Source organism: Aotus nancymaae, unplaced genomic scaffold (genome assembly GCF_030222135.1).
Source record: "Aotus nancymaae isolate 86718 unplaced genomic scaffold, 86718_ANA_hifiasm-v0.15.2.pri h1tg000016l, whole genome shotgun sequence".
Lineage (NCBI taxonomy): Eukaryota > Metazoa > Chordata > Mammalia > Primates > Aotidae > Aotus > Aotus nancymaae.
In genome coordinates this window covers 19,805,971-19,822,265 of record NW_026988428.1, presented here as the reverse complement: position 1 = coordinate 19,822,265, position 16,295 = coordinate 19,805,971, and the positions used below count along the sequence as shown (strand labels likewise).

Genomic DNA, 16,295 nt, shown 5'->3' with positions numbered 1-16,295 from the left:
AACTTTAAATGACAAATAGCAATATTAAAAGTCAATACTAATTTTAAGCAGCTTTACTGAGATATAATTTACACGCCATAAAATGCACCCTTTAAACATGCAAAGTTAAGTAGAGTTTAGTATACTTACGAAGTGTGCAAATATCAACGTAAGTTAATCTCACATTTTTTCAACCCTAGTGGAAATCTCATACTTATTAGCAGTCACTCACACACTTCCAGCCCCAGATAATCACTAATTACATTCTATCACACAAATTTGTTGTTCTGGACATTTCACATAAGTGGAGTCACTGAACATGTGTTCTTTCATGACTAGTTTTATGCACTGAGCATGGTTTTTGAATTTTATTCAAGTACTGTAGCATGTTATCCGTACTTCATTTCTATTATTGCTGAATAGTATCCCATCATGGGGATGTACTACATGCTATTTATATATTCATCAGTTGATAGACATTAAGGTTGTGCCCACCTTTTGGCTACTATAAATAATTGTCATAAACTTTTTTATATAAGTCTTTATGTGGACAAATGTTTTTGGACAAATGCTTTCAGACAAATAGATTCCTAGGAGTAGAATTGCTGGACTGTATGGTAATTCTATCTTTAACATGTTGAGGAACTGTTTTCCAAAGTGGTTGCACCATTTTACATTCCTACCAGCAACGTATGAGAGTTCTAATTTTCCACATCTTCACCAAAACTTGTTATCTGTCTTTTTAGCTATTCTAGTGAGTGCAAAGTGATATTTCCTTGTGGTTTGAATTTGCATTTCCTAATGAATAATGAGGTTGGACATCTTTTCAGGTATATCCATTTGTATATATTATTTAGAGAAATGTCTATTTAAATGATTGGCCTTCATATTAATTGGATTTACATATATTTTTATTGTTGATTTATATGAATTTTTGATATATATTTTTACCCAAGTCTTTTATCAAACATATTGCTTGCAAATACTTTCTTTCTATTCTGTAGATTATCTTTTCACTTTCTTTTATGATGGTGTTGTTTGAATTTCAAAAGATTTTAAGAAAGTCCAATTTATCTTTTTTTTATGGCTTGTGCTTTGGGTGTCATTTCTAAAAAATCAATTTCCAACACAAGGTCATAAAGATATTCAATTTGTTAAAACAGTAAAAAGTATATATTTGAAATTATTAATTATCAAATGCAATAAAGACTCGCATGTTAAATTTTAAAATATATAAATTTTTACTTATTCATAAATATTTATTGAACACTTTGTGTCAGATGGAAGATAATTAAGTTTTAGAACTTTTTTAAAGGTGATAATACATTTTTGACACCAAGGCAATTCTATCAAGCAGAGAAGTAATACACAAATAAGCAAGTATATGCATTGCAATTAAGTATTATCATAAATTTTTATTTTGCTTCATATTTATCTTGTGAGAGCAGAGAATATCTTTGTAATATTCTTTGAGTTGGGTCTTAAAAGATGAGTAATTATATTTCAAGTAAGGGAAGGGAAAGGAGTACTTATTCTAGGAACAAAAAATAACACGAGCAAAGGGAGAGAGGGGGACATTCCCTGCAGATTAATTGCGAATAATAATTCCCTCTGAATAATTATCCTGTATTCAGAGCAGAAAATATGTGCTATAAGGAAATGGTAAGATATGAGACTTGAAAGGGAAGGCCAGCATAGATTATGATGGCCTTTGTTTTTCCATACTGAATAAACTTTGGGTACCACATAGAATGACAGAGAGCTGTCAAAGGTGTTTGAACAGAGAAGTAACATGTAAAACTCTGCAGATAAGCTGTAACTCTCTCATCATAAACCTGGTAATTCAGATAAACCCTTTCCTATCTGTAATGGACAATTTGTTTGCTCAATATCCATTTTTCTTTTTCCCCCTTTTTCACAGCTAGAGTTGCCAGATGAAATAGAGGATGTATGCTTAGATTCCAGTTTTCAATAAACAATGAAAAACTCGAGTATAAAGATGTCACATGCAGTATTTGGGTCAAGCTTCCACTAGGGGAATTGATTATACAAAGAAAGCATTGAGCTAAAACCTGCAATACAAGCATAAATCATGCAGTTATCTGGCAGAGGAAATAGAAAGATCAAAGACAAAGAGACACAAATGGGTTTTGGATTTTCAGGGAGACCAGTGTTGCTAGAATCGACTGGACTAAATAAAGCAAGAGGGTGGGAGTGGATATAGATGGAAATAAGATGTGGGTTCTTGAGATCATTTTAAGACTGGCTTTTACTCAAGGTGATATGAGAACTATAGGAAGATGTTGAGCAGAGGAGTAGCATGATTTCACTTACATTTTCAATGGATCCTCAGTCCTCTTATAAAAGACAGGACAAACAATGAATTTAAGAAAATAAATTAAGAAGTGAAAGATTATGCTGGCTTAGACCAGGGTAATAGAACTAAAGGTTATAAAACGGGTCATATTCTTTGAATGGATTGAATGTGATATGTGACAAAAAGCATAGACTCAAGTATGACTGCAAGATTTGTACAATTAGAAAGATGCAGTTATTTTTTGAGAAGAGAAAATTTATAAGAGAAGCAGATTTGTAGTGAGGATGGGGCAAAATCATGGACTGGGTTTTGAAAACAAAGTTTAAAATGACTGATTAGATGTCAAAGTAAAGGTGTCAGGCAGGAAACCATATAAGCTCACAGAAAAGAGTAGTGAGTATATGGTTTTCTGCAAGCAGTTATAACATTGGATGAAATCACCTGTGGAGTGAAGTAGAGGGTCATCAAAGATAACTAAGAATATCTTTGTAGAACTCTCTTCTGTTGTTACTTTATCAGAGAGGTCTTTCACCTCTGCCGTATTATATATTTACAAAATACGTTTGTTGTCTACCTCACCTACCAAAATATATATTCATAAAATTTCTATCTCTATTAAAAGTTTAAATTTTAAACTATATATTCTTGTACACTCAACTGCAGCAATAAAATTTTCATACTTGGCTGTCAAATAGACTTTCCAAACTCAATATGTTTAAAACATGTATTCAAAAAGTGTTTCTCCTCCAAATCTGTTTTGACTTAATTCATTCTCAACTCAATTAGTGAGAACTCCAGTTTTTCATTTTCTCCAAAATCGGTTGACTCATCATGAGTTCACCCTTTTCCACCCATCTTTTATACAATCTATTAGAAAAACTCTGTCATGACCTCCCCCATTGTTACTCTTGTCTAGGTCACCTACTCTCCTTTGAATTACTGTAACAACCTTGTAACTGGTCCTTTGTTTTTAACCTTGTTTCTTATTTTCATTCTAATAGCAGTCAGACAAGTAAAAGAATGAAAATAATTCTTATAGCATGGTGATCCTGTTACACTGTAGATAAATCAATATTCCCATGATAAATTTTAATAATTATCAGAAATATAAAACATAGAAATGTCCCACATAACAGCATGAAATAAATATGTTAATGATTGATAGAGAAAAACATTTATCTGTCAAATTCTTAAATGATCTGTATAGTTTGAACATGTGTATTTATTACTTTCTTTAGAGAAACCCATCAACTGAAAGCTTTCAAATGTTTTTATTTTATCATCTCTAAAATAACACTAGAGTGGATCTATCTTCCTGGATGAATCACTAAGTAGTCCTTTTAGATGTGTAAATATAAGTCAAGTAGGCGCCCACATCCCAAGGAAGAATATTTAATAGAATCCTGACAAAAAGTGCCTGTTCTACTATATCTTGATATCCATCAAAGATAGACTGGATAAGGAAAATATGGCACACATGCACCATGGAATACTGTGCAGCCATAAAAAATGATGAGTTCATGCCCTTTCCAGGGACATGGATGAAGCCAGAAACCATCATTCTCAGCAAACACACGAGAACAGAAAAACAAACATTGCATGTTCTCACTCATAAGTGAGTGCTGAACAATGAGAACACATGGACATAGGGAGGAGAACATCATACACTGGGGTCTGTCTGGGGTTGGGAGACTAGGGGAGGGATAGCAGGGAGAGGGGGAACTGGAGAGGGATAACATTAGGAGAAATACTAATGTAGATAACGGGGGAATGGAAGCAGCAAACCACCAAGGCATGTGTATACATATGAAACAAACCTGCACGTTCTGCACATGTACCCCAAAACTTAAAGTGTAAAAAAATAGAGATGGGAGGAGGAAGATATTCGACATAATCACCAGGAAATTTCAGGAGGGAGAGGAAAAAAGATTGCTCCCCTTTCAATTGTGAAGTTCAATGTTTTTCTGAATTCTTTGGTAGACTAAGACAATTGACTGGATCACACGGAGTTCCAGGAGTCCACCAGAAGAACTTACCATGAGGGAAGGAAGGGTATGAACTTGAACTAGGGTCCAACACCGGGTGGTGGTTCTGGCATGGAATCTGGAAGACCTTCCTGGTTCAGTCATCTTGAATTTGGGAATATGGGTATAAACCTAAACTTCAACTGGCAAAACTTGGAGAACAGAAAATTCTTCCTGAAGAATCACTTTGATAGAGGTTGTCACTGCTGCTGGTGGAACCTCCAAACTAGGCCATTTATTGGCATGGGATAGTTTCATTCATTCATTCATTCATTCATTCATTATACTTTAAGTTCTGGGGTACATGTGCAGATCATGCAGATTTGTTACATAGGTACACATGTGCCATGGTAGTGGTTTGCTGCATCCATCACCTGTCATCTATATTAGGTATTTCTCCTAATGCTATCCCTCCCCTATCCCCCCATCCCCTGCTATTCTTCCCCTAGTCCCTCAACCCCTAGGCCCCAGTGTGTGATGTTCCCCTCCCTGTGTCTGTGTGTTCATTGTTCAACACCCACTTATGAGTGAGGACATGCAGTGTTTGGTTTTCTGTTCTTGTGTCAGTTTGCTGAGAATGATGGTTTCCAGATTCATCCATGTCCCTGCAAAGGACATGAACTCATCCTTTTTTATGGCTGCATAGTTTTCCATGGGGTAAATGTGCCACATTTTCTTTATCCAGTCTATCATTGATGGGCATTTGGGTTGGTTCCAAGTCTTTGCTATTGTGAACGGTGCCACAATAAACATACATGTATATGCATCTTTATAATAGAATGATTGATAATCCTTTGGGTATATACCCAGTAATGGGATTGTTGGAAAAAATGGTATTTCTATCTAGTTCCTTGAGGAATCGCCACACTGTCTTCCACAATGGTTTAATTAATTTATACTCCATCAACAGTGTAAAAGTGTTCCTATTTCTTCACATCCTCTCCAGCATCTGTTGTCTCCTAATTTTTTAATGTTTGCCATTCTAACTGGCGTGAGATGGCATCTTAATGTGGTTTTGATTTGCATTTCTCTAATGACCAGTGATGATGAGCTATATTTCATATGTTTGGTGGCTACATAAATGTCTTCTTTTGAAAAATGTCTGTTTATATCCTTTGCCCACTTTTTGATGGCATTGTTTGGATAGTTTCATTTGGCCTCTATGTCAGTGGGTTATTGCAATGGTGCATAAATGGTGTTTGATTTTGAGGGAATATTTGTTTCAAAAGTGATACTTTGAAAACTGGAAATATGCAATAGTAGTTTTTAAAAAACTTACTTGTTACTTTATCACATTTTCCAGTTATCTTTTCATTAATTGAAAAAAAAGATGCCTTTTGATCTGATCAAGTTTTGAGTTTTTAGATAACTTAAGCAGAGAAACAGTGGCCCCAAGAGGCTGCTACCTGACTTACTGTTATTCAGGTCACTTGGGCTCTCCTATATTTTAGATAGCCAAAAGAGAGCTCAACTTACCTGTATTCAGGTCATAAAAATTATATATGTACAGGACTGGTGGTAGAAATAATAAATACTAATCAAGTAGAAGAAAGTTTAAATTCTTTCCTATTTAAAAAAGATTCATTTCTGTCAGAGAAGCATGCATACAATTAAAATTTAAAAAAATCAAATTGTTTATCTCTAGGCAAAGAAAAATGGTTCCAAAAGGATATCTGCCATCATTCTCAGCAAACTAACATAGGAACAGAAAACCAAATACTGCATGTTCTCACTTGTAAGTGGGAGTTGAACAATGAGAACACATGGACACAGGGAGGGGAACATTACACATTGGGGGCTGTCAGGGGGTAGGGTGAGGGAGACATTAGGACAAATACCTAATGCATGCAGGGCTTAAAAAGTAGATGACAGGTTGATAGGTGCAGCAAATCACCTTGGCACACATATACCTATGGAACAAACCTGCATGTTCTGCACTTACGTCCCAGAACTTAAAGTTAAAAAAAATCTGTCAATGAAATCCACTATTTTTGAAATATGAGTACATCATAGTCTGATAAAATCTCTTAGCAAATCTCTAAAAGAAATTCCAGATCTGATAAAAGGTATCTACCAGTTACTATGATAAGCATCACATTAATGAATAGCATTGTTATTAAAGTATATACTTTTAGAAGCTTTATAAGTTTTAGACAATAAGAAAAGAAAATTGAAAAGGAAGAGAAGAGAAAATTAAATCCTCCCAATTTGCTTAATTACTAAGAAAATACCAAGAGTACAGCAAACTCTTAAAAATAACAGGTTTGCAAGTTTGCTGGAATCCATATCAATGTTGGAAAATCAGTAGCATCTTTATATACCAGTATTCATTTATTAGGAAAAACATAAGGAGATAACAATCGCAGTGACTATAAATGCCTGAAAGTAAATCTAATCATCTATAAAGTCTCTATAGGAAAAATTAAACCATTTTATTGAAGAACATAATACATAAATGGAAACATAAGCCATATGTACACATGGTAACACAGTATGCAACAGAGGCGATATCATCCCCAAGTTAATTTATTAATTTAAGCAATTCCAATGAAAATGTTATTGGGGCACAGAAAACGATTCCCCCAAATATGACTTTGGCTTGCTGAGTGCTTTGAAAATTGAAAAGCCTCAAAAATAATCCTTAGAACCAAAATCTCTCTCTGTCCTTCCTCTCCTCCCTTTCTCTCTCTCTCTCTGGAATTTCCTTATCTGACTGAAAACACCTGTTTCCACAAGAAATGTGATTGTCTTAAGATTCCCCTCTTTAATAATCTTGTCAAATAACCTATTAACCACTAGAAAAGAGGAGAAATTGGGAGTTCTCATACCAAGACAGACTTATCATCTGTTCTTCAGAGGGTAGCTCCCAGAAATTACCCAGGGGACTTAATCTGCATAATAAAACAATCTTTGTTGCTGTGCAGTTTTTCTCCTTACTTTCCATTAATTCGTCAGTCCCACCCAGCTTCCAAAAAGAATCATTTGCAAAATGTTTGCCTCATGAATCCATACATCTTTCCCCTATGACAAGAATATTTAAGCATCAGCCCTCTGGCTCCTCTTCCAGTCTCATACATTGTATATGGCAGTCATGTCCATGTGCATGTTAAAATAAGTTTTGTATGCCTTTTTCATATTAATCTATCTTCTCTCAATTCATTTTCAGCAAACCTTTAGAAGGCGAAAGAAAATCTTTCCCTTGGCCCCTATAATTTCAACAAGGTTTCAAAATGGAATTTGAAAAGCTGATACTGTAATTAAGCTCTAAGTATCAAGATTAATAAAGTAAATAGTTAAAACAGTGTGATATTTATTTATTATTCTTGAACTTGTATTTATTAAGTGCTCATTATGTTCTAGGAACTATTCTAGGTACTCAAGCTTCATCAGGAATAAAACAAGGATTCTAACCTTTATGGAGGTTATTCTGTAACTAGGATGGCAGACAATACATTACTGATATTATAAATAAAGTATATAAACACATATTGTGCTATAATACATTACTATGTTAGACTATGTTACAACATTTGAACAAAGGCTGGATGGAAGTGAGGAAGTTAGCCATGTATCTGGAGGAAATGCATTCCAGACAAAGGAAAGAGCAAATCAAGTCAACAGGAGGCCATTGTGGCTGAGGTGGATTTGGAAATGAGGTCAGAAGATAAAGACAGTGAGATTATGTAGAGCCTTGTGCAAGTGGAAAGCAGTTGCAGTTTTGAGCAGACGATTGACTTGTTCAGATATATGTTTTAAAACATCACTAATATCAAAATAACACATGAACCCTATAAATGTGTATAATTAGTATGTTTCCACAGATATGTCTTAAAAAATGAAAACAAACAAAAATTACTCTGATTAGACTGTAGATGGCCCATGGGAGAAGCAGAGAGACCTCATAAAAGGTGGTTGATTACAATAATTCAGCTGAGAGATGACAGTGGTTCAGAACAGAGTGAATAATGGATGTGGTGGGATTCCAGATATATTTTGAAGGGAGAATAAATCAAATTTCTTTATAGTTGGATGGGAGGTATGAGAGATAGGGAGGATGTGAGGATAATGCCAAATTATTTAGCTTGAACAATTGGAAACATAAAGTTTTCATCATGTAAGCTGGAAATGATGGAGCAAGTTTTGTAAGGGGGTATCAAAGAGGTAAGTTTTTGATATTTTAAGTGTCCAATGTCTTTTAGATATACAAGTGGAGATGTTCAATTGTGGCTGGATACACGTGTTTGGTTGTAGGGTCTGAACTAGAGGTAAAGATTAATAAATTATTAGCATATGGATCAGATGATATTGATTGAAATCATGGAGAGAGTATAAGTAAAAAAGATGTGGAGGGCTGAGCCCTGGGGTGCTCCAATATTAAGAAGTCAGAGGAAAGAAAAAAGATGGAGACACAGCCACTGGTAAGGTAAGAGAAAAACAGTGTAGTTTCCTGTAACACAAGTGAAAAAAGTGTATGAAGGAAGAAAACAATTACCTATGTCATATACTGCTGAGACATCAACTATACCAAGGGTTGAGAGCTGGCCATTGTATTTAGCAATATAAATTTAGTGATAACTGCAGTAGGAGTGGTTTTTGTGTAGTGGTGGGGCAACACTTTATTGAAATGGGTTTATAAAGGAATTAAAAATGCGGGTCCAAAAGATGTATTTTTTTAAGTTGGGAAAACTTTGTATATTATAGGAATACAGTAGACCAGGGGTGCCCAAACCCCAGGCCATGGACACGTACTGGTCTGTGGCCTGGTAGGGACCAAGCTGCACAGTAGTAAGTTAAGGTGGGAGAAAGCTTCATCTGTATTTACAGCCTCTCCCTATCAATTGAATTACTGCCTGAGCTCTACTTCCTGTCAGATCAGTGGCAGCATTAGATTCACAAAGAAGTGCGAACCCTTTTGTGAATTGCGTATGTGAGGGATCCAGGTTGTGCATTCCCATGAGACTCTAATGCCTCATGATCTGTGATTGTCTCCCATCACTGCCAGATGAGACTATCAGGTTGCAGGAAAACAAGGTCAGAGCTCCCACTGATTTTACAATACAGTGAGTTGTATAATTATTTCATTATATATTTCAATGTAATAATAATAGATACAAAGTGGAAAATAAATGTAATGCGCTAGAATCATCCTGAAACCATTCCCTACCCCACTCCACCCTGAGTTGGTGGAAAAATTGTCTTTCACAAAACTGGTTCCTGGTGCCAGCAAGTTTGGGGACCACTGGAGTAGACAAAAAAATAATAATAATAATAATAATAATGGCAAAGAAAAGAGCAGTAAAAATTGCTTGGGAAATATACTTGATTAAATGATTGCTGAAGACATTACACACAGATATAACAAAGTTTTCTTTGACAAGGCATTTTTGAAATTTTGGTTAGCCTATGCTCAATCTAATAAACTCATCCTCTTAGAAACATGGACAGGTTTAAGATTTTTCTTAAAGTAAATAATTTTATATTTTGAAACCCGTTAAATCAGGTAGTTTTTATGCTGCCTTTTCTTTCCATAGTTCGCTTTTAATCTTTTACCTGTTTATCTCAGATCCTCCTGTTCATGTGCTATATGACTTTGAGCCATTGATTCTTGCCCTACAAACCTCACAGGGTTGTTGTTACAGAGATCAAACAAAACAACTCATGTAAAGGTTATATTTCTTATTCTTAAAGACCCGTAGCCCCTTTGTTAATGAGGTTTTGAGACAAGTTTGAAGAATGAGTTGCCTAACTTTAAAGATCAAGCACCAGCATTCCTTAATTCCATATTAAGGCATATCCTATAGAACATTCATTCTGGCATGTGCTACTTCCCTGTGGATAAAGAGCATCTCTGGAAACACTACATACTGTATTTCTTTCTTGAGGCTTGACAATATTAAGAATAAAAATATGAATACCATAGTATCACTTAAAAATTGTACAGAACAATATTTCCTAATCTACTTCTCCAAGGAATTTCATGGTTCCCATGAGACACCGATTAAATTACTGGGGAACTTGTGTTTCATGAGAAATGTTGAGATAGATAAATTCTATCAAAGTGAAAAATAAAATTAGGTCAACTGAAGAACTTCTGAATGACAAACTTAAAAATTCTCCTGGTCTGGAGATCAGACAAAACAAAACAGAGGAAAAATAACTTGTTCTTGTGTACATCACCAGAAGACTACAGATTTCTTGGCAGAAAACTGACCCTCAAATTATGTCACTAAGATAAAGGTATATGAACAAATTTCCAGTCAGCCAGTCTTTTAAAGTCTTTGGAAATATCCTTCTTCAGAAAAAAAAAAAAAAATGTTTATTCTGAGTCCCTCAAATCCTGGCTAATATAAACAATACTTATTATTGAAAACAGAGGAGTCAATTTCACTTCATCTTTCCATCTAATAAGGTCTTAGTTAACACACAATCACCCAGTCACTGCACTCAGATTTGTTTTGAACCTAATGAGTTCCACACAACATTAGAAGATTTTTATTTTTGCCATTGCATATAGAAGATCCCTGACCTTTGTTTATGTGCTTCCTCTCCAACTCATCTTCTAGAAAACTAACATAAGATAACTTCATGTATATGAGGATAAGCCATGGAACAGCCTAACCCTACATCTTTTGGTTCCTTTTCTAGCCAGTCATTGACCTCTGGGCCAGTCCAACCCATGTGTATAGTTGGACCTGCTCTTTCAAATTTGGCCAATTTGTAAGCTTCATTCTGTTTGGGGTTTCATTGCTTGACAATTCAACTGAAGAATAAAGGAGAAACATGCAGGTTGTTATGTTTTATTAGGAATTAGAGTACAATATATAGGATCAATACACAGAAGAAAATACTCTGTGAGTGCAATCCAGTTGTATATAAGCCCGATTATAACTATTTTTAAGAGAGGGAATTGATGATGCATAAAATGAGCTACAGTGGACAAGACTGAATCTTTGAAAGAACAGTTGTTGGCAGTAGTTAACATGAATTGAGGAACACATAAAAATGAAAAAAATATAATCAATATATTGAAGACATGTTTGCAGATGATGACTTTTAGTTAGAACTTACTGGGAATCATTAAAAGAATGGCATTTGTGATAAAAGATGTTTATTGGTATTTTAAAATAGGATGAGATATATTTATAAGCCAAACTTTTAATTGGATAGCTGATACAAAGATTTGCGTGAGACTCTGCAAATCCTCATACTATGATATCTCAATATTTTACACTAGCATTATGGAATGAAATTCTTTGTCTTCACTGAGGATCACATTGCTCGTAGAGCTATACTGGCTTTTTCTAAGTACCTATTTTTGTCATTGATTGTTCATTCTAAGACAGCATTACATTGCTAAAAGTCCACAAAACCCTTAATTTTGATAAAGGCACATCCCATATTCCATTTTTACAACACTGTGGCTCAATATCCTTCATGAACAAGAGTCCACAATGAGAATACTAGACAAATAATTATTAAATTTACTGATCTGAGGATTATTCTTGCCACTGATTCTTCATTTTGCTTTATGTACTTTTTGTCCATAATTCTTCTATCTGACAAGAACTAAAGAACTAAAAACATGCAAACAAAAATCTATTTCTGATTTTACATTTATTCGGCTTTCACATTTCCATATTACTGTTGCTTAAATTATTATGTTGCATTTTATTTTAATTTAAAGAACCGTCATGAATAAATGTCAGGTTTAGAGAGGAGAGAAGAATAAGAGCAACAACTTAAAAAAGGAAATTTTAACTTAGTTCATTTAGTAATTAAGCTCAAAGTGGGAATGATAAGCAAAGAGGCCTGGAAGGCGAGAAGAGGCCAGCAAGCTTGGGAAGAACCTCATGTGACACGTCGAGGATGTGACTTATCTGTGGTATGGTCACTGAAAGGCCACCCAACTCTACTCTTCAATCTATGAAGAACTAGTGTCTCAGTCACTAATATATGAGATGTATAAAAATTCACTGCATATAGTTAAATGTGACTACTGTTTTGTGAAAGTTTTACCATATGGTTGACTCCTTGTACTTTTTCAGGTCTCAGGCTTGAAATCCCTGAGACCATCTTAAAAAGATCTCCTTCTTTAATGTCTTTACCATTCACCTTGTAGGGGTCCCTTGATCATATCTATGCCATTCTATACTGTATATATTCGTTTATTACCTGTAACCTCAACTGTCTTGTTCATCATTACATTCCCACCACCTGGAACAGGGCCCATTTACTAGCACCTTTAATAAGGTTGCCACTAAATATTTATTTGATTGGAAACACAGTATTAATAGAGAAAGCATTTATTGCTTGTATACAATATGCCTAAGATCATGAAATTCTTTGAATATAGTGTTTCTATTCTTACAACTCTGTAAGTTGGCAAGACTATCTTACCTGAAACTAAAACTCGGAGGTGTTAAAGGGTAAGGGTCAAACAGCTAGTAGTTGTCAGAGATGGGAACTTCAAAGAAATTGCTATTCCGTATTGTCTCTCTGATACCCCTCAATGAGGATTAATTAACCTTGTTTTTAAACTCTAATATTATTTTTGTTACCACAATGTTTATCAAGTTTTATGATATTAATTTGGGCATGCTTATTTCTCAATGTAGATTCTTGTCAAATTTATTACAGACTATATCTTCTGAATCCCTACCATATCTAATATTCTACTGATTTGCATCAGTTAGCAAATATTTTCAGCTGAAAAAATAATTGGAAGTACAGTTTATACAAGTCATGAGCATTATTATCTCCTTTACAAGAGCAGCATGTTTAGTTTTGAAAATTCACAAATTTCATCTAGAAAGAAAGAGGAAAAAAGTTATGGGAGCCTGGTTCTAAAAAGGTGGAATTTAGTGTTCTGAAAATTTTTATTGTCCTGTGAATATTTATGTTCTTCCAAAACAATCAATTAAATTTAAGGCACAGAAATATTTAAACTGATTTCATTCAGTTAAGTGTATTTTTTCTTTTTATTGTTTTCATTTAAAAATGCTGATAATTACCAGAATTTTCCATGAGTAATAAGGCCTGTTTCAGAGTGTGCTTTTTATGAGACTATTTTTGTTAACTATTTTGTCACAGAGTTCTCAAACCACTGACATAAAACATTTCCTGTTGGCTAATAACCTACCCTGACTGTGTAATTTAAGTAAAATAACAGCCCTAAACAAAGGATAATCCTTACGACTAGGATTTACAAATTACTTTCTTAGTTCTATTAGTATCTAACAATAGTTTTACATTTTTGTCCTGATCAACCACTTTTCAATTTACAAACTAATACTACTGTCATCATTGATAATCTGCCAAAATAAGTATTCTCTTTTCTTTTGTTTTAATATACCTTTTTAAAAGTTCTCAATAAAAAATTAAGTATTAGGCTTTAAATTACAATCCTCTGACAACATGTTGTTTTATGGCATTAATATACCTCAAATAATCATGTCATGGAAAATGATTTTGATAAAAAAATGCTCTATAATATTATATGTGTGTAACTTGGGAATATTTATATAAGGACAATGAAAATAATAATCTGGATACTGTTTTATGTTTTATCAAGAAATGTCAGGTAAAAAAACGTGGTATAGCTGAGCATAGTGATTCACACCTGTAATTCAGCATTTTGGGAGGCCAAGGTGGGTGGATCACTTGAGCTCAGGAGTCCAAGACTAGCCTGGGCAACATGGTGAAACTCTGCCTCTAGAAAAAATAAGAGAATTAGCTAGGCATGGTGGCTTGCGCCAGTATTCTTAGCTACTTGGAAGGCTCAGGTGGGAGGACTGCTTGAACCCAGGAGGCGGTTTCAGTGAGCCAAAATCATGTCACTGCACTACAGCCCAGACTGACTCAAAAATATGTAAATAAAAATAAATAAACGTGGCATAAATAAAACTTCTTATTACAACACTTTACTGGAGCATCCTGAAAAATCAATCACAGGATTAATGTGAATTGAAACACAGTTTACATACATTTTTAATTTAGACTATATATGACATATTATACATATTTTAGGTTCACATTAAAGGATATGAGCATGATATTAAGATAATATATCATTATTTAAAGCATTTAGAAATCACCCTTCTTGAAATTCAAGGATGCTAAAAAAAGAAATGAATACCAGTAACCATAATGTTTAAAAATCTTTAGTTACACTAACACAAGAAGTGAATGACTTAGCACTGGCATACAATTTCTTTTCTGCACTGGCTGAAATGCCTTCACTAAGAATTGGAAGTCAAAGAAAGTTAAAGGCAAGTGCTTTCGGTCACTAGTGACTCAAAATCCTCCATATGTGTACTTATATCTGTGAAGATCAGTAGAGGCAAATATCAAATATGCATAAATCCTCATCCTAATTCTGTAACAAATTTCTGAAAAATAATCTGAAATAAACTGTCTTACATTCTACAATGTCTGCATATTCAAATATTTAGAGGTTTTATTGTTAGAGTAGGTAGTTAGGCAACCATCATGTGATGGTCAGGTGGTTGTTAAACTACCTCTCTAAAACAATAATTGGTTGCAACCAGTGCCAGGGGAAGATTATCTCTAATAAATAGAAAACACCTGAATCTGGTGATCAGCAGCTTCCAGATAAGATCTCAGGAATTGGGCTAGTGGGCTTACGCAGGCACAACGAGAAGCAAAATGGCAGAGTTTAACTGGTATATGAATAGCACATTCCTCTAAGAACACTCAACTAGTAAGGGAAAAATGCCTCAAGTGAGCATGTATACAACTTCAGTAAACATGCTGTGCAGTGCTGACAGGCCACTGTGCATGCAGACAGCCCACCCCAAGGGAAGAATCAAGGGAGAAGTAAACAACCCCAGAAGCATGCCAGTACATAAAACCCCGAGTCAGAGGTCAAATTGCATACTTGAATCTCTCAAGTTGCCCATTTGGCCCTTTTTTAACTGTAATTTATTTCCTTTTTTTTTTTTCTGCCTTAAAACTTTCCTGCTCTAAAACTTGCCTTGGTCTCTCCCTATGCTTCATCCCCCTTGGTCGAATTCTTCTGAGAAAGCAAGAATTGAGATTGTTGCAGATCTGTATGGATTTGCTGCTGCTAACATTATCTTGATGAAAGAATATTTGAAAAATATATATGTATGAGCATTCTCTGCCCTCCTCCTCCAGAAGAAGAATGCTTTAAGTATGAAATAATCTGTTCGAGGATAAACAAAATCTCAAGTCGTTCATGTCTGCAAAAGGCATATTTTTTCATTTCTGGACTAGATTAGCATAAATACAGCATTATTAAAGAAAATGATAATTTATAGCCTTCTATGAAAAAGACTAGATGACCATAAAATCTATTGTTATAACCAACCAGTTGTGGTTCTATAATTCTCTGAGGAGAGGTATACTACTAATGACACCATTAAAATCAAAGAGCAGTATCAAATTACATGTTGGTTTCCTAAATGGAGTGCTGAGTGCAAACACCTTATTAAAGAACTTGGTGTATCTACTGAAGCAATATCAGCTTATTTAGTTGAAGGAAAGAGAAATAATTTTATTCTAATCTCAGATACAGCTGATGAAATACATCAAATTGTAGTTTATGTTTTATATTTAGCTTAAGATTTCTATAAAATACATGGATAAAAGCTAAATTCGTGGTCTTAAATGAAGATACGTTCATTTGTCAGCCACCATTCTGGAAATTCATCTGATTTGCTTACTTTCTTTTGCTTTTCTATTTGAAGGAAGAAACATAAGAAGTTCCTCTATTTTTTTCTACTAGTGCTATGTATTTTAACGTCCAGTCACTCATTTCTTAATCACTAGGTTTTAGAAACTCTTGACATTTTCAATTACACCAATTTAGCTACCTGATTCATGTGGTCTTCATTTAGGAGCTTAACAATTCAAAGATATAACTTGTTACAGGCAAATGATTCTCCCAAGTTTCCAACACAGGATGTATGAATGCCCCTGTAATTTTCATCTGA

At 34.5% G+C, this 16,295-nt stretch overlaps 1 protein-coding gene across 22 annotated transcripts in view; it reads right to left on the bottom strand.

The window, feature by feature from the left end:
- PPFIA2 (PTPRF interacting protein alpha 2) overlaps positions 1–16,295 on the bottom strand; it is a 495,144-nt gene that overhangs the window by 130,675 nt on the left and 348,174 nt on the right. The window lies entirely within an intron of this gene.